General features: G+C 44.8%; 1 protein-coding gene across 5 annotated transcripts in view; it reads left to right on the forward strand.

Moving 5' to 3' along the window:
* Positions 1-1,674: 1,674 nt before the first annotated feature.
* Positions 1,675-27,313, forward strand: part of GPR160 (G protein-coupled receptor 160) — a 28,970-nt gene continuing 3,331 nt past the window's right edge. Inside the window, exons 1-3 of one of the 5 annotated variants that reach the window (XM_045583664.1) lie at positions 1,675-1,786; positions 23,895-24,008; positions 24,789-24,928. The gene's annotated coding sequence lies outside the window, so the exon portion shown is untranslated. Of the gene's footprint in view, positions 1,787-17,337; positions 17,352-23,081; positions 23,225-23,894; positions 24,009-24,788; positions 24,929-27,313 lie in introns of those variants that run through there. The other 4 variants (XM_036443764.2, XM_036443765.2, XM_045583665.1 and 1 more) reach the window with 4 other exon arrangements.

Below are 27,313 nucleotides of genomic sequence, written 5' to 3' on the forward strand. Positions count from 1 at the left end.
CAGCTCACATCCTCTATTCAGCTAGACTCACTTAGCTGCCCCTCTGCTGTCAGAACGGGCATTCTCTGCCCAGCTTTCTGCTTCTGCTTTGCCCACGGTGGACTCTTGGCGGAAACACCTCACATCCTGGTGAGTCCTGGAAGTCCCTCCCTTCTCACCTCTCCCCTTCTCCTATTGTAGAATTCCCCTCTGACCTCTCCAGGTCGGGTCAAGCCCTATCTCAGTTCCCCTAGCAGCCCACACTCTGCTTCAGTTCTCACTCCTCTGCAAGCCTTTACCACGTTCCTTGCAAGCCAGTCGGTCCTGGCTCTCTGGGTGGTTAAGAAAAGCCCAGGCCATTTGGACAAGTTCTCCTTGTTCAAAGCTCTATAGATAAAAGAGGAGGAGGCAATTGCCCTGTTTTAAATGTTTACTGCTTTTTTGTTTGTTTGTTAATCCTCACCTGAGGATTTTTTTTTCCCCATTGATTTTTATTATTATTTTTAATATATTTTTATTGGTTTTAGAGAGAAAGGGCGAGGGGGGAGAGATAAACATCAATGAGGAGAGAGCATCATTGATCGGCTGCCTCCTGCATACCGAACACTGGGGATGGAGCCCACAACTTGGGTGTGTGCTCTTGGCTAGAATCGAACCATGGTCTCCTGGATCATAGGTACATGCTCCACCACTGAGCTATGCCAGCCGGGCTCCATTGATTGTTAGAGAGTGTGGGAGGGAGGGGGAAGAGATACATCCATGTGAGAGACATATCAATTGGTGGGGCAGGATAGACCCTGCACTTGGCCCGAATGGAACCACCAATCCTTCAGGACCCTTCAGTCTTGAGAGCTGACGCTTGAACTCTGAGCAAACGGGCTTAGGGATATTTTAAAAGTTTACATGGCAAGTCCTAGGTGCTCAACAAGCATTTTGCTAAGTATCAGATTAGCACTGTTGGCGCCAAAAAGACAACGCAGCGTACGTGTGCTATTTGTAAAAATACTATTTGCAAATTTTTGCTTAAAAATCTGAATTCATAGCTGAAACCAGTTTGGCTCACAGTGGAGAGCGCGTGGGCCTGCGGACTGAAGGGTCCCGGGTTTGATTCCAGTCAAGGGCATGTACCTTGGTTGCGGACACATCCCTAGTAGGGGGGGTGTGCAGGAGGCAGCTGATCGATGTTTCTCTCTCATGGATGTTTCTAAATCTCTATCCCTCTCTCTGTAAAAAAATCAATAAAAATATATTAAAAATTGGAATTCATAGAGCACTACCGGCAGTTGCTCAGTGGCATACACGTGTCCAGTTCTGTTACCCTTTTCACACCTCCCCGCACCTGAAGACCGCTGCCCGTGGCCGCCCTGCCCACCCAGCTGGAGACGGGGTCGGGGGAGGCGGAGGGGGGCCTCCTGGGGCCCGGGCCACAGGGCTGCGGGAGGACAGGTCTCCCGGGGCGCCAGGGAGGTTCCCGCGGGGTGTTCCCTCTGCAGCCTGCACCCCTGCTCCTCTCCCGCGGGCCCGCACTGGCGGCCCTAGTGGGTCCCCGCCGCTCCGCCGGCAGGCGGCGCCCTCCCGCCGACCTCCCGCCGGGGTCGCGACGGGGCGTGCGCGCCCGAAGGTTCCCGGCGCCCGCGCCCAGCCCCACTTCCTGGTCGCCGCGGGGTCCGGGGCGCCGGGCTCGCCACGGCCACCCCTCCTTTCGGGAGTCTCTCCTTCGGGCCCTCTGGGGCGGGCGCGGCAGGTGCCCAGGCGGGGTCGTCGCGCGCCGGTCGGATCGGGGCCGGGAAGCCCAGCGGAGCCTCCGGTGAGCGCGGGGCCGGCGCCCTGGCTTCCCCGCCGGGTCCGGAGGGAGAGGGGAGAGGGGAGGGGGGGAGGAGGGAGGGGGGAGGGGGTCTGCGGCCCTCGCGCCGCTCGCTCGCGGCTCCCAACGGGCGGGAAACATCCTTTCCGGGGCCCGGGGCCGGGCTTCGCTGGTCCTGAGGGTCCCGCCGGGGGTCCCGCTGGCGGAGAGCCTCGGACCCGGGCCGGCGGGGGTGCGCCTGGCGCCGGCGGGGGTGTGGGGACCCTGAGCCCGGCCGCGCCCGCTGCTGCCAAAGAAGCCGGTTTCTGAGCCGCACGGACGGGCGCGCGGCGGGAAGGTGCGGGTCCTGTCAGCGCCGCCGGCCGGAGGCGGGGCCGTTAGCGCACGTGGGTGCCGGGCCGCCGCGCCGCCTCCGGCCTCGGGGCGCGGGCCGGAGCCCCCGGGTGTGCGGGGCCGTTGGTGACAGTTTGGAGGCGGTGGCGCCCCGGGGCTTCCTCCGGGGACCGGTTCTCAGTGCCTCCCCCGCTCACCTGGGACCTGCTGCCTCCGGAAGCGGCCGGCCGAGCTCCGGGCGCACCTGGGCGGCGGGCGGCGGCGGCGGCGGGGCCCGGCCCGCGCTCCGGGCGCCCGGGGAACTCGCCGCGCCCGGCCCTGGCCGGTGCCGGTGCCGGTGCCGGTGCCCGTGCGGGGGCCGGGGCCGGGGCCGGGGAAGCCGCGGCGTGGCTGCTGACACCCCCAGAGAGGAACCCACCCGGATCGCCATCGCGAAAAGACGCGTGAGTCGGGGCCGGGTTCTCAGAACTGCCAGTTGTTTCAGGTCCAAGTGTTTCGGTTGCGGTTTGAGACGGTTTTCCCGGGAAACTTGTCTAGTGAGGAAAAGGCTAGTTATAGGGTTATAGAGCCTTGCCACCGGGTGGGGATCAGCCTGGCTGCTCTGAAAATCACAGGGGCGGGGAACCTGTTGGTAAAAAGTAAGGGACATAGCACGGCAGTGCAATGCACGAGACTTGGATCCTGGTTTGATTTATTTTATTTGATTGATTGATTGATTTTATTTTTTATTTTATTTTATTTTTTTTACAGAGAGGAAGGGAGAGGGGCAGAGAGTTAGAAACATTGATCAGCTGCTTCCTGCACACCCCCCACTGATGTGCCCTTGACCTTAACCAAACCTGAGACCCTTGCGTCCGCAGGCCAACGCTCTATCCACTGAGCCAAACCAGTTAGGGCTTGATTTTTATTTTTATTTTTATTTTTTTAAAGAACGTTTTTAAAAATTGAGCCAATAGAGGACATTTGTACTGGTTGTTTGGTAGCATTAAGGATATTAGTTTTGTTTTGTTACTTTAGGTAATAGTATCATAATTGTGTTTCTTTTACATATCCTTGTCTTTTAGAGATAAATATCAACATTGGAATATTTAATTGCTTCAGAATCACCCAGTTTTGAGGAGCACTGCTAGTGGAGACATGAGGGGGAAGGAGATGAAAGGCTGGGTGAGGGGGCCGAGCACATGTGTCAAACACAAGGCCCGCGGGCCAAATCCGTCCCGCCAGGCCTTGCAATGTGGCCCGCACCACGCTGTCATCACTGCACTCCGCTGCGTTTCCATCACAATGACAGTTTATGACTGTTCAGTAAACCATTTGGCCCGAGATTTAGGCTGGATTTTAGATTTTGGCCCCTTCTCTGATTGAGTTCGACACCCCTAGGGCCGAGGTATGGGATTCTTTACAATGGTGTCTCTACTTTTGTATGGTTGGCATTTTTCTTTAAAAGTAAGCACCACTGCCAGCGCCTCCACCACCTCCACCACCCGTGAAAGCTTTTTGTGCAGAAACTAGGTTTGGAAGTTAACCGCCAGGGCTCCAAGATTCCAGGCCTTCCTCCGACCCTCACTTTCTGTAAGCTGGGCGTGGCGGCTGCCTCTGTAGACGCATAGAAAGTCTTCTTTTTCTCTCCCCTGGGTGCTGCTTTCTTTTGTTCAGAAGGCACAGGGTGTTTGCTGACTGTGACAGAGCAGAGCGGATCAAGTTGATGCAGGTGGTTGCTGGGTCAGCTTTTTTTATACAAAGGGTATTAGCAAGCCTGGGGCTTGAGTTGTCTGCAAAGGGACAGGTTGGATAAAATGTGTTAGCAACTTTTCCCAACTGCCCAAGTCCTTCCCAAGTTGTGCACATCAAAAACAGAGCTCAGCCGAGACCAGTTTGGCTCAGTGGAAAGAGCGTCAGCCTACGGACTGAAGGCTCCCAGGTTCGATTCCGGTCAAGGGCATATACCTTGGTTGAAGGCACATCCCCAGTGGGGGGTGTGCAAGAGGCAGCTGATTGATGACTCTCATCGATGTTTCTCTCTGTCCCTCTCTCTTCCTCTCTGTGAAAAATCAGTACAATAAAATTAAATTAAAATTTTAAAAAAACACAAACAAACCAAAAAAAAACAAAACAGAGCTCAGAGTAGTGAACCTACCCATATACACTTAGAATCTGTGTACACTTCTGGAATCTGTGTACACTTCTAACATTAGTTGTTCTTTTTAAAAGAATGTTTTTTAAAATTGAGCCAATAGAGGACATTTGTCCTGGTTATTTGGTAGCATTAAAGATATTAGTTAGAAGTGTGCATTATAAAACAAATCACAAGGTAAGTGGATCTTATTACCTGGAAGAGATCTTTTTTTTTTTTTTATTTATTATTTACAGAAAGGAAGGAAGGGAGAGAGATAGAGAGCTAGAAATGTCGATGAGAGAGAAGCATCGACCAGCTGCCTCTTGCACACCCCCTACCGGGGATGTGCCCACAACCAAAGTACATGCCCTTGACCAGAATCGAACCCAGGACCTTTCAGTCCGCAGACCTATGCTCTACCACTGAGCCAAACCGGTTTTGGTTTCGTCACCTGGAAGAGATCTTATCTGTGTGGGTTGTCTTTTTAAAGCCCTGATCTTTTTTGCTTCAGGCATTGTGATGTGTAACTGTTAAGAAAGAACTGACTCCTAAAATACTCTGTGAGATTCATTTCCTTTCCAGGAACCCTGCTTTGAAGAAGAGGGATGTGGGGAGTAATATCTGTACTGTATGCATCCAACATTCTTGTTTTTCCACACACACCCCTCTGTATTTATCATGCAATTTCTCCTCATTCTGTCATGCTTCCTTAGTCATTTGACCAAGTGATGATGGTTTGAGGGAGATACTAAGTTCAGTTGAGGGAGAGGCGGCATATTCCTCAAAGATAAACCCACATTTCTTAGGAGTTTCAGTGGAACTGATTTGAATGCTTCTGTTTTTTAAGAGAAACCAAGCCAAGTCAATGCTGTCTGTGATAGCTGGAAGGTGAGGTTAAATGAATCCGCTCAGCCTGTGCCTTGTCCAGTGCGGATTTGCTCGTGTAAAAGGAGTTAAGATGCTTGAAGAATTCAGTTGAGGAAATGCCAGTGTGTCCCAATTTCCTTGCAATGTATGGGGAAGTGAGAGAGTCAACCGTAGGCCCCTTACGGTTGGAAAATGTCATAGTGAATTCATGATCGTATGGAAGTGAAACTGGCTCGTGGTTTAGTTTTCATTGTGTGACGAGAAAGGAAGATGAAGCTGTTGAGGGACTTAGTTTTCTGCGTCAGTTCTCCAAAACAAGAGCATGGAAAGAGAACATGGACTGTCTTGGCCCTTTGTGACCAGGTGGTGTTCTAGCAATGCTTGCCCTCCTCCGTGTGAGGTGGTGGGATTGGGCACGGGAGAGTGGATTGCTGGTTACCCTTTTAAGGAATTATCACACATGGGACACCGTCTTCTCCATCCAGTTGTTTAAGGGTATACACTGGGTGGCCAGATTATTATAATCTCTGAACGCATAATAATCTGGCCACTCAGTATATATCCTATATAATAAAAGGCGAATATGCAAATTGTTCCCTCAATCGGGAGTTCAACCAGCAGGCAGGCCGGCCAACCACCCATGTCCCCTCCCCCTGGCCAAGCTGGTGGGACCCCACCCATGGATGAATTCATGCACTGGGCCTCTAATACTCATATATAAAAAATATATACACACACACACACACACACACACACACACCCCGAATGGCCAGATTATTATGCTTTCAGAGATCATAATAATCTGGTCACTCAGAGTAAACATATTTGAAGGGCAGATTACTGCTGTTGGTTTAGAACTGAGAGGAAGGGGTGTTAGCAATCAAGTCAACACCTCTTGTCATTGATAAACACTGCTATCATCTACAACATTTCATCCCATCCCAGGAGGGTTATTTTAGTTTTTAATGGATGAGAACATTGAAACCTACATTCACTAAGTAAGACTTGCCAAGTCGCTTCTTTAAGGGGGGAAGGAAATTTATCCTAGTCATCTGCACACAGGCGTTTTTAATTCTCACAAATACCTCAGAGTTGGGTATTATCAGCCCATTTTGCCGATGGAATTGTAGCTAAGAGAGGCTAATAATTCACTAGAAGTCTTGCAGCTAGCGAAAGTAGAGCCAGGGTTTAAGTTCAAACCTGTGGTATCTTAGAGCTTCTAGCCACACTACCTTCAGCAGACAGTGAAGCTACACAACCAGGAGTTGGTTAGTTATTCGAGGCAAGCTGTCTTTTTTCCCACATTCGACTGCCCTGGTTACTAAGTGGAGACATGGGCCACATCCATCCAACAGAGATGTCTCATCAGGCCAGCACAGAGTTAAAAAGGAAACTGAGCCAACATTGAAAACGGGGAAGTTTCAAGCAATCTGCCCCCAAGAATTCCTGAAAGCAGAACTGAGCAGCCTTCTCTCCAGAGCAGGGCATTGCACGCCAGGCCCCCGGTCTCCACCACCCCCTGAAGCCCCATCCCAGAGGCGGAGGACAGTGGCACGCACACTGTTGTTTCTTGTCACAGTAAGAGAGCTTTCTACATGTGTGTCTGTCCAAAATGGAATTACAAAAGATAGAATGAGAGGCTCTTGTCCCGAGAAAAATGGGAAAGACCATATTCCTTTGTGGGAATGAGGAGTCCTGTGTTTACTCTGCATAGCTTCCATGTCAGAAAGGTACAGGTACGTCCTCATTTTCCTCACACCCCATTAGCTTGACTCATGGCTTCATTTACTAGACTTTAGCGTTACTAACCCTGCAACGCAACCAACATGGAGGGCGCGTGTGGGCCGGCTGCAGCAGAGAAAAGGAATGCCTTCAAAGTCCCAAACTGACTTTGTGAGTGGGAAGAGGGACTTGGTGCACATAGGGGCTTCCCTGGGGTGTCTTGTGGTGGTGGGGTGGGAGATGGGGGGGAAGGAGCCCTCTTTCTTTAAGCAGCCTGATCCTGGATCCCAGTGGCTCCTGAGCTTGTACCTTGGCTCTCTGTAACTGGCTTGAGGGTTCCCAGGGCTTGGGAAGGTGCTCCTGTCTCTCCCTTCTCCGCCCACCCCTCTCACGCTAATGACAGCTCTGCTCTAACGCACAGCTCAGGCATAGTCCTGTCCGAACACTTCAGGGATGGAGGGACGGAGGTGCCCAATCGTCTGGCCTTTGAGACCTTTCTGTGGTGCAAGTTCAAGGGTGGCCTAATTTCCTCATTTTGCAACTTTTGGTTAAGAGTCATGGGACAGAAGTTCTCACATCTGTGTGTAGCTGGGATTTCATTACCATTGAAGCTTCTGTTTATATCTTTGTTTCCTTCCTCTTGAATCCGAATGCTCACAGCTGGGGATATTCTCACAGCTGGAAATATCTTGCCCACATTCCCTCAAGGGAATATGGTCTTTCCTTAGAGAAAGGGAAGAGGAAACACCACAAGTGGAATCTTGTGGCGTGGTTTTGAGGACATGTCATGGACTGTTTTGGGGAATTGGTCACTGGAACTGTCATGTATGTGCCTTCTGGTGGAGAAAGAAACTTTCCTCCACCCTTTAAGGTTCTTTCAGCTGGTCTAATCATTAATCCACATGAGTCAGATTATCAGAGAAAAACAACCAGATTAAATTACATACTAGATAAATACAGGAACCCTGCATACATGAGCAGTTCAGACAGGAAGGGAAAATGAGGTATAAATGGAATCCTTAGGAAGAACGAGGTAAGGCTCCTTGGGGCTTGAGAGGGGGGAGAAAGGCCATTAATAGGACGATGAGAACTGATGTTCAGTAATTAGAAGTTCCCGCTGCCCTATAGATAGCTCATAAAGTGTTATCCTATATAATCCTATAGAATAAAAGCCTAATAGGCTAAGAGTCTGGTCAACTGGTCAGCCGTTCATCCAATCAAAGCGGGATATGCTAATGATATGCTAAGGCCGCCCAACTGCTCCTTCAACATGCACTGACCACCAGCAGGCAGTCGACTGGTCGACCAGTCACTCTGATGTGCACTGACCATCAAAGGGGCAGACGCTCCGACTGCTGCTGGGGTCCGGCCAATTGGGACTCATGGGCCGGACCCCCCCCCTCGGAGTCCGCCCTCCGTCCCTTCCCAGCTAGCCAACCTCCCGGGTCTCTCCCCACCTCGATCGTGCACCGGTGGGGTCTCTCGGCCTGGCCTGTGCCCTCTCGCAATCCTCAACTCCTCAGGGGATGTTGGAGAGCCGGTTTCGGCCCATTCCCGCAGGCCAGGCCGAGGGTCCCCAACTTAAAATCTTGAAGGGACAGGTAAAAGGGTCTCAGTTACCTTTAGCTAAAATTAATTCCTGTGCCAAAGTGGCACACCATGAGGCGACTGACTCCGAACCTCTTCCCTGTACCCCAGGGTGGTGAGAAAACTAGAACAGAGGAGGGCTCTAAGTGCAATGCCTTGTCTGGTTGAAAGAAGGAAGGTTAGAGACGGGGTGTTTATTGTAAAGGCCTGATTATCGGTTGACTGGTTCCTTTCAGGGAGAACTCTCAGATTCAGATGTGCGGGTGCATAGGCAGCTGGTGAGGAAAAGTGGGCCAGTTGATTACCTGCCAGAGCAAACAGAGGGGAGGGAGCAGTCCTGAGTGTGGACTCCAGCCAGGTCATTGGTTCTCTCACCACCTACCTGTGTAACCTTGACTCTTTTTATAATCTCTCTGCGCCTGAGTTTCTCTTGTATGAAATGGAAGTACTAATACATAACGCCCACCTCATAGGGCCGGAGGATTAAATGGCACATCAGCGAGTGGTTTAGCTATTGCTGTTGTTAGAGCCCGCCTCCTTCACCTTGGCCTGCATTTGAGGTATTCCTCCTGTCCCCTCTCCCCCAATAATGTTAGGGGGAAAGCTACAGGACACAAATGCTTCCTGGCTCTGAGGGTGAGCCTCGGCTGCCCTGCCTCACGGCCTTAGGAACTGTTCTCATGACAGTGCTCACGGGGAGCCTCAGCCGCTTTGGTTGGTGAGAGAACTGGGCTGGGGCCCTGGCTTTGAACCCAGGCTTTGCCTCTGTTGTTTGGGGATTAAAATTCACAATGACTCTAGAAAAGAGATGGAAACCCCTGGCAGCCTGTGCGGTGCAGACTCCACCCTGCTGCGGAAGAGCAGGCTGGTGACAGCGTGGAAATGGGGGCAGACACAGGAGCCCTAGCCCCACGCTGCCACCGCTCGGTGAGGGCTTGGCCGACCGAGTCCACCCTGTGCTCTCAGTCACCTGTCCGCTGGGGGTAAGCACACCCCATGGAAACGCTGTGAAGGGCGAAACGTTTTACGAAATCCTGACCCAGGCACAGGGAAGTAGTGTGTTCGACTTGCTCTGTATTGGTGAAATCATGCAGCAGGTACACTGGCAGATTTTAAAATGCTGATAACCGCCATTTTCATAGCATTTTTTTTTTTTTATAGTTTGAAAAGAGATATATAATTTGACCTTTAACCAGGGGTGCAGCTTTATTTGTTTATATTTGTTCGTCCTGCCTTTTCTGCTTGTACGGGGAAGTACGAAAGGGAACTGATGTTCAGGCCAGAATGAGCCCAAAGATAAGATAGGAACATAGAAATGGGTTATTCTTTTTACTTGATCGGGGAAGGCAACATGAGTTTGTATTTCCAATGCTCTCCAGGAGGCCTAGGGAGATGTTGATAGCTGAGGTGTTTCCAGGAAGCCTGTGTTGTGTCCAGAGAAGCAGAATGGAGGGCAGCTAGTCTCCTCCAAGCAGCCAAGGCGAAGGGCACTCCTATGAACAGCTTCTTCCCAGGAGAGGCCATGGGCTGTTGGACTTCCTCCTTCTGCCTTAGGTCCAGACCTTCACTAAACCCACTGCCTTTCTCCTCTTCCACTTGCAACCAAGTAAGTATTCTATGAGATATCAAACAGCCCCACACCCTAACTCCACCCCCCAATCCCACCCTCCAGCTAATAGGTCCCCATGCCTGCTCCCTTCTAGCTCCTGAATAGATATCTTTTCACTGCCCCTGCCATTTTCCATCACCTCCCACTTCCATTTATTTTTATTTTTTTAAAATAAATCTTTATTATTCAGATTATTACAGTTGTTCCTCTTTTTCTCCCTGTAACTCCCCTTCACCCGGTTCCCACCCCACTCCATGCCCTTACCCCTCCGCCGTCCTCCCCCATAGATGTAAGATTTTTATACAATCTCTTCCCGAACACCATCTCTCCACCCCCCCACTCCCTTTCTTTGCCCCTGATTCTATTATATTCACCAGTTTATTCTGTTCATCAGATTTTTAATTCACTTGATTTTTAGATTCACTTGTTGATATGTATTTGTTGTTCATAATTTTTATCTTTACCTTTTTCTTCTTCTTCCTCTTCTTAAAGAATACCCTTCAGCATTTCATGTAATCTTGGTTTGGTGGTAATGAACTCCTTTAGCTTTTTCTTGTCTGTGAAGCTCTTTATTTGACCTGCAATTCTAAATGATAGCTTTGCTGGGTAGAGTACTCTTGGTTGTAGGTTCTTGCTATTCATCACTTTGAATATTTCTTGCCTCTCCCTTCTGGCCTGCATAGTTTCTGTTGAGAAATCAGCTGATAGTCATATGGGTGCTCCCTTGTTGGTAACTAACTGTTTTTCTCTTTTAATATTCTCTGTCTTTTGCCCTTGGCATTTTAATTACGATGTGTCTTGTTGTGATCCTGTGGCTCCATGTAGTAACAATGATCAATGATCACAGCGAGCACCTCTGAGAGAAAGCCGCCCTTGTGTTCTGGCCCAATGCCACACAGTCCAGTTTCTCCCCATGAGTCTGGGTCCCCAGGGTCTCACCTGGAACCGGAGTTCAGAGCAATTGGGAGCTCGTATTTACCTTCTGGTTGAAACACACACACACACACACACACGCACACACACAAAACAGTGTACCTGGTTGCCAGTCCGTTTTGCACATGCCTCCATACCTCCCTACCACCGTACCTCCTACCATTCTCGATGCGCTTTTTTCTTTCCTTCTAGTTGTAGAACTTCCACTCAGCCAGCTTCCCTTGGTTCTGGAAGACATTTGTTTTGCCTTTTAGTTGTAGTTTTGATGTGGTTGTGAGAGGCAGCAAGTACAGGTGTTTATCTATGCCACCATCTTGGTTGTCTTCCCTCCTTCTATTTATTTTGTTTTTGGAAATTGAAGGAAAAAAAGAACTATGGCCCCACTATCCAAAGATCCAAATATATTAACATTTTGGCATACTTTTTTCCACTTTTGCTTTGATTTGCTTTCATTTTATATAAATTTAATAAATTTTAGCATTTTATAAAACGTAACTCATTGTATATTTGCATTTTAACAAACTGTCATACTGTGATTGAAATTTATCATAGCATTTTTCCAGTTTTTTACAAAACTCATTTGTAATTGTGTGCTATTTCAGCCTTTTTTTTTTTTTTTTTCCCCTCTCCCAACCCCCTTTCTTGGTGATCCTTACCCAAAAATATTTTCCCATTCATTTTTAGGGACAGTGGAAGAGAGAGGGAAAGACAGAGAGAAACATCTATGTGAGAGAAAGACATTACTTGCTTGCCTCCTGCATGAGCCACCAGGCCCCGGGCCAGGGAGGAGCCTGCAACCAAAGTACGTGCCCTTGACTGGAATTGAACCCGGGACCCTTCGGTCCGTGCTCTATCCACTGAGCCAAACCTGCTAGAGCTAGCCCTTCTCTTCATATTAGGGAACTAATTGGTTGCTCTTTTTTTTATATTATAAAACATTCTATATTGAATGTACATAAAATCTTGATTCTGTGATATATTTAGTCTTTATCTCTAGTTCCTGGTACAGAAAGTCCCTTCCAGCCTAACCTGAGTTTATGCTAATGAGGTATTTCTTGGTGGATGGGGCCTGGTTTTCTGGGGAACCAGCCCTGTGATTAGTGAGTTGGAACTTTCAGTCTCACACCTTGACCACCAAGGAGAGAGAGGAGAGGAACTGGAGATTGAATTCAGTCTTCGGCAGCCAGTGATTGAATCATTCATGCCTACATAACGAAGCCTCTGGAAAACCCCAGACACAGGAGCTGGTGGGCACATCCAGGTGCTGGGAGGGTGGTGTGCCCAGGAGGGTGCGGCAGCTCTGACCCTTCCCCCATTCCTTGCCCTGCACATCTCTTCCATTTGGCTCTTCCCAAGTTGTATCCTTAATAAGAAGTCAGTAATAGTGTCAAAAACAAAAATTGCCACAAAGAATATGAGAAAATGGAGAGACTTGATTCCTGTGAACAGATTGCAAACCAGGGCGGTGCAGGTCTGGGGCAGAAACTGAAAGTGTACACTGAGGAGACAAAGGGAAGGCCACCTCTTATAGAGGGAGCTGCCACCCAGGCCCCCATGCTGGTCTGTTTGATGTAAACGAGGTGTCCTGACTGCTGTGAACCTGGTGTAAAAGAGAAGAATGGAGTCCTGATTGGTCATTATGGAACAGTTCTGATTGGCTTAGGTGCACCTGAGGCTATAATTGTACAGTTCTGGTTGGATGGGTCAGATCTGGGATAAAACCAGAACTCCATGTAATAGCTGACCCAGTGTAAAGGAGCAGAGCACACCCAGTGCAGGAAGCCAAGAGCTCAGTCTGAGGCTTTCCCGGTCTGCTGAGTGCGTGAGAAGGCCCTGTCAGCTGATGGCCGCTAGACTTTCATTACTTTACAAAATTTGGACCCTCAGCCCCACATGGGGAGTCCATGTGAGCTGATAAATGTCTTCTCTGGGTTCACATCAACTGAGCCTTTCTTCTCGGGGGCCACATAAGTAAAGTGTTTTCCTGAATTCTGTGAGCCATTGAAGCAAATTATCAAACCTGAGGAGGGGGTCACGGGAATTCCTAATTTACAGTTGCTTGACCACTTGGGACTTGTGCCTGGCCTCTGAAGTGGTAGCACTTCATTTGATATTGTAAACTATTATAAATGGAACGTGCATAACCCTTCTGATTGAGTGTACATAAAGTCCCTTGTGAGACTGAGCCTCCGTGGGGTCTGCCCGAACTCTGAGTAGTGTTAGAATTGCTTGGTGTAGAAGAGCACCTTTGGTGTCAGAAGTGATTTGAGGAGAGACAGTGTTTTACCTTTTGATTCCATTTCTCATTACTTGGGACGGATTCCCACAAATAATTACTGAATCAAAGGATTTGGAAGAGTGAAGTGTTCTTTCTGATTATAAAAGCAGTACATTTTCATTGTGGAAAACCTGGTAAACACAGGTGTGTGTGCAAAGAAAGTCCACACCCTGACTCTCACCAATCAGTTAGTCACTGTGAACACAGCGTGTGTCTCTCTCCCTCCCTCCCTCCCTCTCTCTCCCTCTCTCTCTCGCTCTCTCTCTCTCTCGCTCTCGCTCTCGCTCTCTCTCCACCTGCAGCCTTGCCTTTTCCTGTGGCCCATGGACTGCCAGCATAGGCGTCACCTGGGAACTTGTAGAAATGCAGAATCTTCCCTCACTCCAGACATAGGCAGGATCCACCTTTAAAAAGATCTGGATTCAGGTTGGGGAACTATCGGTCTATAAGGCCATGGCCTTACCAGTCCCCTTACCTTCCAGGTGGCCTGGCATTAATTATGTGTATATTCATAATATTTTTTTCCTATTTACCTAATATTAGGATGATACTCTGTGGTGGATGGGTCTGGCTGGTCAAATAATTCAAATGACATCCAGCAGATTAACAGGAGAAAATCAAGTTTTATTACATTGACTCAAGGAATGCACTTAGCATGGAAATTCCAGAAACTAAGGCAAAATGAGGTCTGTGTGCCATTTGGAACTAAGAAGGGAGACGGAAGGAAATTCTCAGGAAGTGAGTAATTGTTTAGTAAACCAGCGTGGATTGGACCATCTTGACACCGAGGCACAGAGAGAGCACTTGGATCGAATGCTCAGTTCCTCCCTGTTAGCCACACCTAGTTCATATTAAAATCATCATTTTATGATGGTAGCTTCAAGTTGTTTGTCTGAATTCCTTGAGGCAGTGAGAGAGAAGATCGAAGCCTTTCTCCCAAGCCTTCGAGGCCTCCCTTGTTTCAGCTGAAATCATCTGCGTCCAGAGTGGTACTTTGGGGGGAGCTCCTTCGGTGCCATGGTGTTCGGCCTCCCCCTCATTGGGTCAGACTGAGGACAAGCACGTCCCCTCGGCACGGCCGACACGGGGCCAGCAGCATCTCTAGGAGATGGGAATTCCACCGCGTCTCCCTGCTAAGCCCTGACACTTGCTTCCATCTTTTATCTTGCTTGTATCAGTTAACATTTTATGTCAGCATTTTCCAGTTCCTTGATTTTTCTGAGAAGCTTGTTTTTCGTGGCTGCAGACCAGTAGTCCATCTCATGACTATCAGAACTCATCGGACTACCTCCCTATCATTGGGCGTTAAAGTAGTTTTGATTCTTTTGGGGCGAGCGGGTTCTGTAGGTTGCTGTAAGTATGCTGAAGTGAGCTGCTCATGCAGTCATTAATTTCTTTAACCTCGATGATTTCCTTGTGACAGGTTTTCTTCTGATGAGTCAAAAGGCACCAGCATTTGAACATCTTTAAAATGCAGAAGTGCAGGAAGTGCCCTGCTCTGTACTTTCCCTGGCACTGGGTAGTGTGGGCTAAGGAGACGGTGTCTGGGGAGCAGTGGTTTTATCTGTTAGTCATACGCCGCCAAACCTGGCTTAGAGCAGTACCCTAAGGGAGCCTGGGGGCATGGAAGGAGAGTTACCAGAAGGGTGGGTAGCTGCCTGTGGCCGAGGTATTTCTTTCCTCCGGGCCTGGGTACTGAGCTGTAATAGATGCCACTGGCCAGGGGATGTACACACCCTCCAGCGGCTGCAGGGTCAGGAGTGGAGCCGATGAGGCGTGAAAGGAGGAATCTGCCAGCCCTGATTGGTGCCAGACTTGTTTTATTTTGTAAGTCTGGGTGTGTTTGGTTATCCAACACTTTTCCTCTCCCAAGCAGACCAGGACACTCCTTTTAGGTAAACTTTATTCTGTAATGTGCACTCAGATTCTGCCCTCGAGAAAAGGTGAAATAGCAGCATTACATTGTGATTGAGTCACAGCGTGAACTTGGATGGCTTCCATAAATACTTTTGGAGTATATGAGTAAATGAATGTACAAAGAAAAATGAATTTTAGTTTGTTTTATAATGTGCATGTATTTAACGTATGTGTGTATCATATGATATAAATTAAAATGTTTAAAAAAGAATATCTTATTAACTATTTGAAATGTTATAATTTCCAAAAGATATACACACAAACTATACCTTCTGGAAATAAGTATGATTGATTTGTATTTTGTCTAGTAGTAAGTCTTTTGGGTGGACACTTAAAAAAAAAATCTTTATTGTTCATATTATTACAAATGTTCCTTATTTTTTTCCCCCCTCCATTGCTCCCCTCCACCAGGTTCCCACCCCACCCTCTGTCCTTTCCCCACCCCCCATTGTCCTCACCTATAGGTACACAGTTTATGTTCAGTCTCTTCCTGCAGCTACCTCTCCCCTTTTCCCCAAGAATCATCAGTCCACTCCCCTTCCATACCTCTGATTCTATTATATTCACCAGTTAATATTGTTCATCATGTTTTTTAATTCCCTTGGTTTTTAGATTCACTTATTGATAGTTATGTATTTGTTCATAATTTTTATCTTTATTTTCTTCCTCTTCTGAAAGAACCCCTTCAGCAATTCATATAATTCTGGTTTGGCGGTGATGAACTCCTTTAGCTTTTTTTTTATTAGTGAAGCTCTTTATCTGGCCTTCGATGCTGAGTGATAGCTTTGCTGAGAAGATTATTTTTGGTTGTAGGTTCTTACTGTTCATTACCTTGAATATTTCTTGCCATTTCTGTCTGGCCTGCATGGTTTCTGTTGAGAAATCAGCTGACAGTCGTATAGGTGCTCCTTTATAGGTAACTACCTGTTTTACTCTTGCTGCTTTTAATATTCTCTCTTTGTCTTTTGCTCTTGGCATTTTAATTATGATGTGTCTTTGTGTGGTCCTCTTTGGATTCCTTTTGTTTGGGGTTCTGTGTGCTTCCTGGACTTTTAAGTCTAATTCTTTCACCAGGTGGGGAAAGTTTTCTGTCACTATTTCCTTCAATATGTTTTGCTCTCTATCATCTTCTGGGACCTCCATAATTCTGATGTTGGTTCTCTTGAAGTTGTCCCAGAGGTTTCTTACACTATCTTCAACTTTCTGGATTCTCTTGCCTTCTTGCTTCTGTGGAGGAGTGTCCTCTGGCTCTTGTGTTCCAAATCTTTGACTTGATCCTTGCTATCTTCCATTCTATTTTTAGGACTCTGTATAATATTTTTTATTTCAGACAATGTATTCTTTATTTCTAGTTGATCCCTTTTTATTTCTAGTTGATCCATTTTTATATCCTCATAGGTCTCATTTATTTTATCGGCCTTTTTTAGGAAATTCTTGAAAAACCTTATAACTGTGGTTTTGAACTCTATATCCAGTAGCTTGTTGTCCTCCATTTCTTTCGTTTGTGATCTGTTTTCTTGTCTCGGTATTTTCACTGCTTCCCTGAGTTGGTAGGGTGGCTTTGTGTGTTAGGGTGCCCTATATAGTTCAGTGGGTCAGCCTCCCAGTTATCTGAGGTGGACACTTTTGGTGCACCCCTTTGTGGACTGTGTGTAGTCTTATTGTAGTTAAGTCTTAATTGTTGTTGGTATCACTGGGAGGATCTGACCTCCTGGCCAATTGGCTATGAGGATCAGCTGTGTCTATGCCGGGAGACAGCCTTATTCGAGTAGACTTGAAAATTGCCAAAGCCTCTGTGCTCAGCTTATATGGGGTGGAGTTTCAGGGTGGAGTCTACAGCCTTGGATTTCCGTCAGCCCCACCCAATGAGGTTCCTGAGTCTCGGTGTTCCTCAGTGTCCTTCAGTACTCACTGGAAGCACCTCTGAGAGAAAGGTACCCTCGAGTTTCGCCCACTACCAGACAGTCTAGTCTCTCCCCCAATGAGCCCGGAACTGGGGTTTAGTGCAGTTGGAAGTGGGGTTGGAAGTGGGGTTCAGTGCAGTCCGAAGCTTTTGTCTCCTTCCCGCTAGGGCAATCCAGCGGCACAGTCAACAGTCCGTCCTCTGCCAGCAACGTGAGCACCTCTGGGGGCTCTGCCTTTCGCCACTCCCCTGAGTTTCCGCCTTACATCCCAGATTCCCTCTGTATGAGCCTGGGACCCCACGGTCTGGCCTAGAACTGGGCTTCAGTGCAGTCCGAAATGGGGCTCAGCACAGTCCAGAACTTTTGTTTCCTTCCCACTAGGGCGATCTAGCAGCTCAGTCAACAGTCCATACTCTGCACACCTCTGGGCCTCTGCCTTTCGCCGCTCCCCTGAGTTTCTGCCTTACAGCCCAGACTCCCTCTGTATGGGCCTGGGACTCCAGGGTCTCGCCCAGAACTGAGGTTTAGTGCAGTCGGAACTGGGGCTCAGCACAGTCTGGAGCTTTTATCTACTTCCCACTAGGGAACGCCAGCCAGGCACTCAGCCTCCCCCTCCTCTCCGACTCTGTCCTCTCTGCGCGTGCCGCATGTCTCAGTACCTTAGGCTTTTACAGCTCCTCTGATTTTCCTTCTGGTTTTCTCTTTCTTTCTAGTTGTAGAATTTCCAGTCAGTCAACTTTCCTGTAGTTCTGGATAATGTCCACTTTATATTTTAGTTGTATTTTTTGAAATTGTTATGTGAGGCTGCAGTTAGGTATTTACTTATGCCGCCATCTTGGTTTCTCCTTGGATGGGCACTTTTAATCACGCAAAAATTTAGTGAGCTACATATGGTAAAATGCACAGATCTTAATCATTGCGTTTTGTTCAGTATCTACACCATGTAAACAATATCCTTGTTAAGACACAGAACACTGCCATGCTCCAGAAAGCTCTCCTGTGCCCCTTTGTCGTCAGTCTCCCTACCCAGCAGTGATTGTTGTTCTGATTTCTAGCGCAATGAGCTTTGCCTGTACTTCCTGTAAATGGAATACAGCACAATAATACAAAGCAATAGGCTTTTATAAATGGAATACAGTATACAACAGAACAGAAATGGCTTATTTTGTCAACATAATGTTTTTGCTTGTTGTCTGTTTCAGTAGTTCCCTATTAGTAGCTAATATTTCATTCTTTGATCAGACCACATTTATTCACCCATTCTCCTTGTGTTAATGGCGAACGGCACCAGATGTTGGACCTTCTCAAAAGAAGGGCTCCTTGAGCTTAGGAGAAAGAAAGGCAGAGGAAACATGCTTGGGGGAAGGAGATGGGGAATAAACTGAATAATCACAGTTTGTTTGGTTACTTCCTGAAGGATATTTGGTTGGTTCCAGCTTTGGGCAATTATGAATAATGCTGCTGTAAACATTTGTGTGGACATGGTTTTCATCGCTACCAAGGAAGTGTGATCACTGGATTGTATGATAAGAATATGTTTAATTTTGTAAGAAACTGCCATACTGTCTTCCAAAGTGGCTATACTAATTCATATCCCTAATAGTAGTGAGAGGTTCTGTTTTCCACATCCTTGCCAGCATTTTGGTATTGTCATACAAGTTTTCTTGCAGATACGTCTTTGAATCTCTCCTGGGCAAAATGCCTAGGAGTGGAATTACTGGATCATAGGATAGGTTTATGTTTGTGTCAAACTGTTTTGCAAAGGTTGTAGCATTTTACACTTTATGTCTTTTCTAATTCTTGGTATTGGTCTTTTGATTAGCTTTTTCTTGATGACTGATGATGATGATAAGCTTTTTGTATGTTTTCTTTTACAAATGTCTTTTCAAATATTTTGCCCAGTTTTGTTTTGAATTGTCCTTTTACTATTGACATATATATATATATATATATATATATATATATATATATATGTGTGTGTGTGTGTGTGTGTGTGTGTGTGTGTGTGTGTGTGTGTTGTCTAGTAGTATGAGCATAAATTCTTTGTTCAATATATGTACTGTACATGTTTTCTCCCAGTGTGTTTCTTGCCTTTTTATTTTCTCATGAGAAGAGTTTAAGAAGTCCACTTTATCTTTTTTTTCTTTTATGGTTGGTGCTTTGTGTTTTGTTTAAGAATTCTTTACCTGCCCCAAGGTTACAAAGATGTTCTTTGTTTTCGTTCTAGAAGCTTGAAGGAACTAAACATGAGCAGTGCCATCATCTCTGGTTGTTGAGTCATTCCAGGAGTGGTGTTTAGTCTTCTACGTTTAGGCCTGTGATCCGTCCTGAATGAATTTGTGTGTGTGGTGTGAGGTGGGATTGAGGTTCTTCTTTTTCACACAGCTACCAGTTCGCCCAGCGCCATCTGTTGAAGAGGCTTTCCTCCACTGAATTGCCCTGGTACTTTCTTGTAGGCCAAGTGTACTATTAGAATGCTCCACAGCCCTCGGTTCTGTTTGTTTGTTCTTAAAACAGTACCTCCTGTCTTGGGTTCTGTAAAATAGCATCAAAATCTGGCAATATAGGTCCTCCAACTTTGTGCTCTTTCAGATTTTTTTTTTTTTCTGTCCTTGCTCTTTGTATTTCCATATACATTTTAGAATCGGTTTGTTAATTTTTACAAATAAGCCAGGTTGGATTTTGATCAGGGCTACACTGAATCTATCAATCCAGGGAGTATTGACATCTTAACAGTATTAATCTTCTTTAGTTTTTCTCTGCAGTGTTTTGTAGCTTTGGCATGAAAATTTTATACATGTTTTAAAAGACTTATTCCTATGTATTGTATTTTATATTTTTGAGTCTATTGTACATAGTACTTTTTACATTTCTAAGTTTTGTTTATGTATGTATATAGGCTTTTGTTTTAATATATTTTATTGATTTTTTACAGAGAGAAAGGGAGAAGGAGAGGGAGAGGGAGAGGGAGAGGGAGAGAGAGAAGGAGTTAGAAACATCGATAAGAGAGAAACATCAATCAGCTTCCTCCTGCACACTCCTCACTGGGAATGTGCCTGCAACCAAGGTACATGCTCTTGACCAGAATCGAACCTGGGACCCTTAAGTCCATAGGCCAACGCTCTATCCACTGAGCAAAACCAATTAGGGCATATATAGGCATTTTATTTTTTTATTTTTTTAAATATATTTTATTGATTTTTTACAGAGAAGAAGGGAGAGGGATAGAGAGTTAGAAACACCGATCAGCTGCCTCCTGCACACCCCCTACTGGGGATGTGCCTGCAACCAAGGCACATGCCCTTGACTGGAATCGAACCCGGGACCCTTCAGTCTGCAGGCCGAAACTCTTATCTATCCACTGAGCCAAATCGGTCACGGCATATATAGGCATTTTAATAATTGACCTACAACCTTATCAAATTAACTTATTAATTCCAGTAAATTTTTGGCAGGTGCCTTAGAATATTTTGTATATAAAAATACCATCTATAAATAGTTTTACTTTATTCTTCCTAATCTCTGTGCCCTTTTCTCTTACTTTTCTGAACTGGCTATGACCTCCTACAATGTTGAATAGAAGTGATCAGAGCAGATATCCTTGTCTTGTTCCCAGTTTTTGTGTGAAAGTTATTAGTATTTCATAATTATGATACTAGCTGGAGATTTTTCAGAGGCTCTTTATCAGGTTAAGGTAATTTCCCTCAATTTCTACTTTGCTGAGGAGTTTGTATCATGATTGGCCTTTGAATTTTGTCAAAAGCTTTTTCTGCAGCTCTCAAAATGACTATGGTTTGTTTTCCTTTATTTTGTTCATATAATTATGTCTCTTTTTCATCTACCAGCACTTTCTCCTTACTTCCAATTTGGAAAAGGCCTAATACTTAACCATGAAACATTTTATAAACAAAAAATCACCGCATGTATTTGAGTAGAATTGTTAGACTTACTAAGTGGCCTGCCTACTTGACCCCCAAAAAATAATCTTTGAAAATGCTATCATTAGTCTCATGCTTTAAGGAAATAGATCTAAGGAGACCTAGATGTTATATTTTCCAAAAAGGATCTTCTTCAGGTATTTTGTATGGTTCACCTTCTCAGAAATGACAAACAGAGCCATGGGTTTTGGAAACTACAAACGAACTTGAGCATGTTGTTATCTCCGGTTGTTGAGTCATTCCAGGAGTGGTGTTCAGTGGGTTGGGACAGCGAGTGAGATCCCAGGAACTATTGAGCCAATTTCTGATTGGTACTTTCTAAGTCACTGTATGCTAAACCCCTTCCTTTACTTAAGTGCAAGACTAAAGTTGATGGTAATCATTGAGAACTAGGAAGCAATCTCTAGCTCAAATGCCCTTTGAAGATTAAACCTCTTTAATGAGCATGTTTGTTAAGCATTTGTCTTTGGACATTTCTGGTGGTAGTGCAAACATTAGCTCTCAAGCTACTACACATTCTACTTTTGAACAATTACCATTCTTATAACTTTATTTTTCTTATGAACCCTTTTCCCATACTTATTGACTTATTTAGGTATATTCCTATTATTGATGTCTTAAAATTTGGTAGCAAAATCTGAATGATTAGTACAAGGTTTGGGATGATTTTCTTCATTCTGAACATTGCACTTATACTAATGATCTGTTCCCACCAAAATGATGAAGTGAATACACACACACACACACACACACACACAATTTGCAGTAGTAAGAAGGTTTTGTTACATTGTGAGGGAGAGCTGTATGAAAATATACATCACCAGAATATTTGCAAGCAGACATAGGGCGTGGGTAAAAATTAATGGTAGTGAATGGAAAACAGAATCATCTCAGGTGTAACCTAATTTCTTCAAGAAGTTTGTAAGGATCTGGAGGAAGCAGGGCACATATATCTTGACTTTCTCATGCCATCGATATAATTAAGAATATATAATCACTTGCCCCCCAGGGAAGCACAGTTTAGCTCAGATGATGCCATGTTAGATGGTGGGAAGGTCATACAAAGGCACTGACTGTAAAGGACGTTTATTTTTATCGAGTGTTGATGTGGGATAGCTGTTAACCTTGCAGAGGGCAGCCTGGGGCTCAGTTCTATTTGATCAATTTTAAGCCATGACCAGTGATGTATTGTGTATGTTTGTGTGCCAGAGATTCTAGGAATAAAAATCAAAATAGCCTGGATAAATCGGGTACTTACAAATTGGATAAAGTCAAATGGAGCCTCTAATTAATTTTGTAAGTAGGAAGTTTAAAATGGAGATGATTGGCTTTGTGCCTGTTCCTGGCAGGAAAGGCCCCCGGGCCATGGTACATCACAAGACATCAATAACTATAATCCTCTATATGCAGAATACCACATGCCGCAGTAAGTCAGGGGTCTGATTAAGAATAGTGATATGATACTGAGAGTAGGCAAAAGACACAGTGAAGGCTCACAGTGGCTAAAAATGTTACAGAAGAAGCAGAGACATATGCAGCAAGAGGGGAGGGCTACGAAAAAGAACAATTAGAAGTATTTTGTATTAAGGAGAGTGGGCTAAAATGCTATAAAAAGAAACTAAAAATGTAATGGTTCAAATCCAGTACAAGTTTATTTCTCTCATGTAACAGTCCGGGATGGATATATCTGATCCCTGATGTCTGAAAATGCGTTTAAAGACTGGGAAATGTCAAGAGGACCCAGGAACCAGCTTGAAGGAACTCCTACAGGATGAGTTTGGAAATAGGCATTCAAAAGAATAAGGGTGGCAGTGATTAAAAATAAGTCCATGAATCCATAATATATTTCCAGGGGGAAAATTGCTAGTGTGTAAAAGCAGAAGGGATCATAGAATTAGGAAAACACTGTTTTGTAAGCCCCAAGATGGTAATTGATTCAGGCAAGCGTGATAAGTGGATGCTAAAACTATTAGGTGAAGCTTGGTTGTGGAAGAGCATAGCCTGGCTGTCTCGTTTTTTAATAGCTCCAGGGTAATACCATGAGATTTTTATTTTTCTTGTTAAACTTTTCTGAGGTTGCATAGCACGACTATTTGATTATAATACTACTATGAAGTTATTAAGTTTAATTTGTCACCTATTATTGAAAAGTTATATTTTTTTCCTCTCAAATTCGAATGAACAGAGGACTTTCCCAAAGCTTCAGGAAATGTGATGCTGCACCTGATTTAATATAGGTTGGAGATTCAGCTACATCTGCTACTGAGCCAGAAACAAGCAATTTATAAAATGTGAAACAATCAATGCCACTTTATTCACTCAGTTTTTTGGTTTGGGAAAACAGTAAATTTTCATTTTAAGAAATTACGTTAACATGCAACAAGTGCCAGCAGGTCCTGTAATCACACCATGAGAACTGTGAGGTTAGACTCCGAAGCCTGTGGGTGAAAACCACAATGTAAGCAAGATTTCTGTAAATGGATGCCCTGTTATATGCACCCACATCTCCGGTCTTTGGTGGACTTTCAACCTAAGTATTCCCTTTCTTCCTTTTGCTGGAAAAAAGATAGGCAATTAATTGCTGGTTCTAATTCCACAGCACATTAGAGTTTTCTTTCTTTTTTTAAAAGAATATATTTTTATTGATGTCAGAGAGGAATGGAGATAGAAACATCAATGAGAGAATCAATGACCTGCACGCCCCCTACTGGGGATCGAGGCCCACAACCTGGGCATGTGCCCTTGACCAGAATCGAACCCAGGCAGACACTGTCTTCTGAGCCAGACCAGCTACGGTGCAAGTTATAGTTTTTCTAAGCAGAGATCTGGAGCCAGTCATATTGAACTCCAGTTACCAAGGCAGCTATTAATGATGGTTTTGTTTTGTTTCTGTAATCTTTCACACAGAGCTTATTCATGTGACATTTTGATATGCCAGGAACCCAAAGTCAGATAATTTAAGGCTTTAAACTGAAATAGGAAGATCATCAAGTGAGAAGACTTCCTCTTGGAGAAAGCAGAGTAAGTATGGTGTGTGGTTAAGATTTGGTTGTTAATAACTAGAAAAGCAAAAAAGAAATCATGGTTAGTTTCCTTCAGGCCTACTACTTCTGAATCAGTCAGATCACAATGCAAACCCAAAGATGTCTTGAAAAGGACTTCCATGTTAACTTTTTAAGTTGTATATGAAGCAATATGAGTTGATTCATAAGTAGTTCAAAATTTTTTTTAAATATATTTTATTGATTTTGTACAGAGAGGAAGGGAGAGAGATAGTTAGAAACATCGATGAGAGTCATCGATCAGCTGCCTCTTGCACACCCCCTACTGGGGATATGCCCACAACCAAGGTACATGCCCTTGACCGGAATCGAACCTGGGACCCATTGAGCCAAATCAGTCTTGGCCATCCCCCCCACCCCCCACCCCCAAGAAAAGAACCATATCTTATAAATCACTGAATCCTTGGAGTTAAAGTAAACTTTTTCAAGGGAAAATTCGGGACAGGTAGCCTAACAAAGGATTTTTGTCTTATCCTGTAGGGTTGTTTAAAGAACAAAATGTTGTAATGTTGAACAATTTTAGTGCTTTATTGAGGACAGGGAGTATAAGTTGGTATCACCTCAGAAAGTTTCAGTTCCCATTATTATAACATTCAGGAACCTTTATAAAACAGCCACAACTTCTCTTGATTGCTTTTTATTGCTTCAAGTTGCATATCTTCCCTCTCTAAAGTTCCTTCCAGCTTTATGGTTCTCTGATATATTCCATCTCAGATTTGTTTTGTCTTCTTTTTTCCAGTCATCTTCTAAGAAGCTTCCGAGAACTGCCTTGGTGACTGGAACCGATCCTCCTCCACTTCCTGCCTTTGCTGACCTTCCGAAGCCTCCAGACACTCCTCCAGGAAGTCGCCTGCTTTTTGCCTTCCCCTGGCCCCCATGGTGAGAGTCAGTGATGCAGTGGACACTTGGGAAACACCCCTGGGATGTTATTTAAACATGGATTCCTTAGCTTTGCTTATTTAATTTTGCATTGCAGTTATTAAGGATAAAACAATTTTATACGGATAATTCTGTTTAAATTTTATAGTAAAGATACCTTTAAGGGGGGTGGGGTCATAAATATGAACCCACACTGTTTTCCTCCCTCACCTCCATTCCAAACCAACATTTGCTATTTGAAACAGCTTGTTTTTTTTTCTTGACACTGGAGGGCTTCAAGTGGTCTTATCATTTCAGCTATGCTTCTTTATCCAAGCACCACCGCTTACAAAGCCAGTGGCATTTGTCAAGGTGCTTAATCATGATTCCGTGCCATTATTTATATCTCAAATCTGGAATGGAGCTTTTTCGGGAGAGGGTCAAGTTAAATTACACGATATATTTGAGTATAGAAAATATTATAATTTGAATGTACGAGAGAATTTTTCATTGATTCTTTTAAACCTATAGTTATGAATAGGAGTATTGAATGACTTTTTAAACTTTTTTGATATATACACATGTGTGTGTGTATAAATAGATAGGTGGGTTTATGACATTGGTCATTATGGCCATGAGAGTATGTTGAAGAAAAAATTATTCACCGCCCCTGCTGAAGAGTGGTGAGGCAGACCTCATTCAGAACCAGTGCAATGGGTGTAGGGACCACAATGGTGAGTTCTGCAGTGACGGGAAGAGACTGGCTTCACTCCAAATACAAGTGGGAATTCACAGCCAACAGGCAAGGTGTGGGGGTCAGTAGAGGAAATATTACTAAGGAAGCGTCAGGAGCAAGGGGATTCTGGCTAACCCCTAACAGGATTCTTGCTGAGGGAAGGTTAGGGTGATTGGACATCATTGGGGGGGTGGGGGGTGGGGGCAAGAGAGATGAGGAACCTGATCAGATAGCAAGGGAGATAAGATATTGAGGATGAGACATGCTGGCTAACCTGACTTAGCAGGATTCTTGCTAAAATTGGACTGTGATAAGATGAACACAGAAATCAAATGTGAGGGCCTCTCTTCTCAATTAGGACTCCTTGTCAAGTTAATAGAACTAATAGCTTTCTCCCACACTGAACTTTTTCTTCTCAGACAATATCCTCATTACTCCTTTGAAATTAATCAGTTACCTGCTTTTCAGCAAATTCAGTTTTTCACTTTTTAGTCTTGACACTCTCTAACTTATTTTTTTCCTTAAAGTTTGAGAAATTCAGAAAGACCTATAATACTACATAGTATTAAGTCAATGTGTACCTTTTAAATTTTTCTATGCATGTGTAATGGCTTAACAAGTAATGACATACTTTTGTAATCTGCAATTCATTTAACTAAACATTATGGAAATTTATGTTATTTTTAAACATGTAACATGCTCATAAGGCTAAACACTGAATACCCGTATTTTCCGGCGTATAAGATGACCCCCTAATTTTACAGTTAAAACATAGGTTTAGGCATATATTCGCTTATAAGACTATCCCCTACTTCAAAGAAAAGACTTACTTTGCCATGAAGATCTGCAGGTGATTTTTGTGCAAGTTTGGTCTTTTGCCCCCGATTTTCGGTTGACTTTTTTTCGGTTCAGAGCTCGTCTTATACGCCGGAAAATACAGTAAGTATAGAAAAGGTGTGTGAACACAGTCTTCCTGCTAACGTTTTTAATGGCTGCAGCAGAGAACATGTAGGGAAGGACTGTGTATCGTTTTAACCCTCTCCAGTTGTTGACATTTGTGATGGATCTGTTAGTACTTGGAGTTAGTTTTATTTTGCTACTCAGAAATACTTGAACAGTCTTGCAGAAACATCTTTGGGTCATGTTTTCAGGACAAATTTCTCTAATTTCCTTCCTTCCATCCTTTCCTGATTTCTTCCTCTCTGACCTTTCTCCTTCATCATCTTATCTTTTTTGCTGCCTCCAAGTGCATTTATCACTCAAGCTTCAACTCCTGTTCCTTTGCCTTTACCTAGGACTTCCTGATGTTCTCAGGTATCCATACTCGGTCCCTATTCCTTCCCTGTATTCTCCCGTCTCTCCAGGTGCCACACCTGTAAGATCATACCCAGAAGATAAATCTTTCCTTTACCAATGTTCCTATTATTTTCAGCTGAATAGTCTGTTCCTTATCTTTGAGCTTCAGAGACTTAATATGAATTATGATCCTGCAGTTAAAAACTGTTTGAAAACTGCTGGACTAGAGGGCCCCTTAAACACTACCTCTACCTCACTTACGAAGAGATAAAAGGGGGGACAGGTGAGGTAACATTATCTTGAGTCAGAGTGGGACTCGCTTAACAACTATCAGTGATTGTTCTGAGTGTCACCTGCAGGCTGCTATGTTAAGC

The sequence above is a fragment of the Pipistrellus kuhlii genome, unplaced genomic scaffold (genome assembly GCF_014108245.1).
Source record: "Pipistrellus kuhlii isolate mPipKuh1 unplaced genomic scaffold, mPipKuh1.p scaffold_m20_p_2, whole genome shotgun sequence".
NCBI classification, from domain to species: domain Eukaryota; kingdom Metazoa; phylum Chordata; class Mammalia; order Chiroptera; family Vespertilionidae; genus Pipistrellus; species Pipistrellus kuhlii.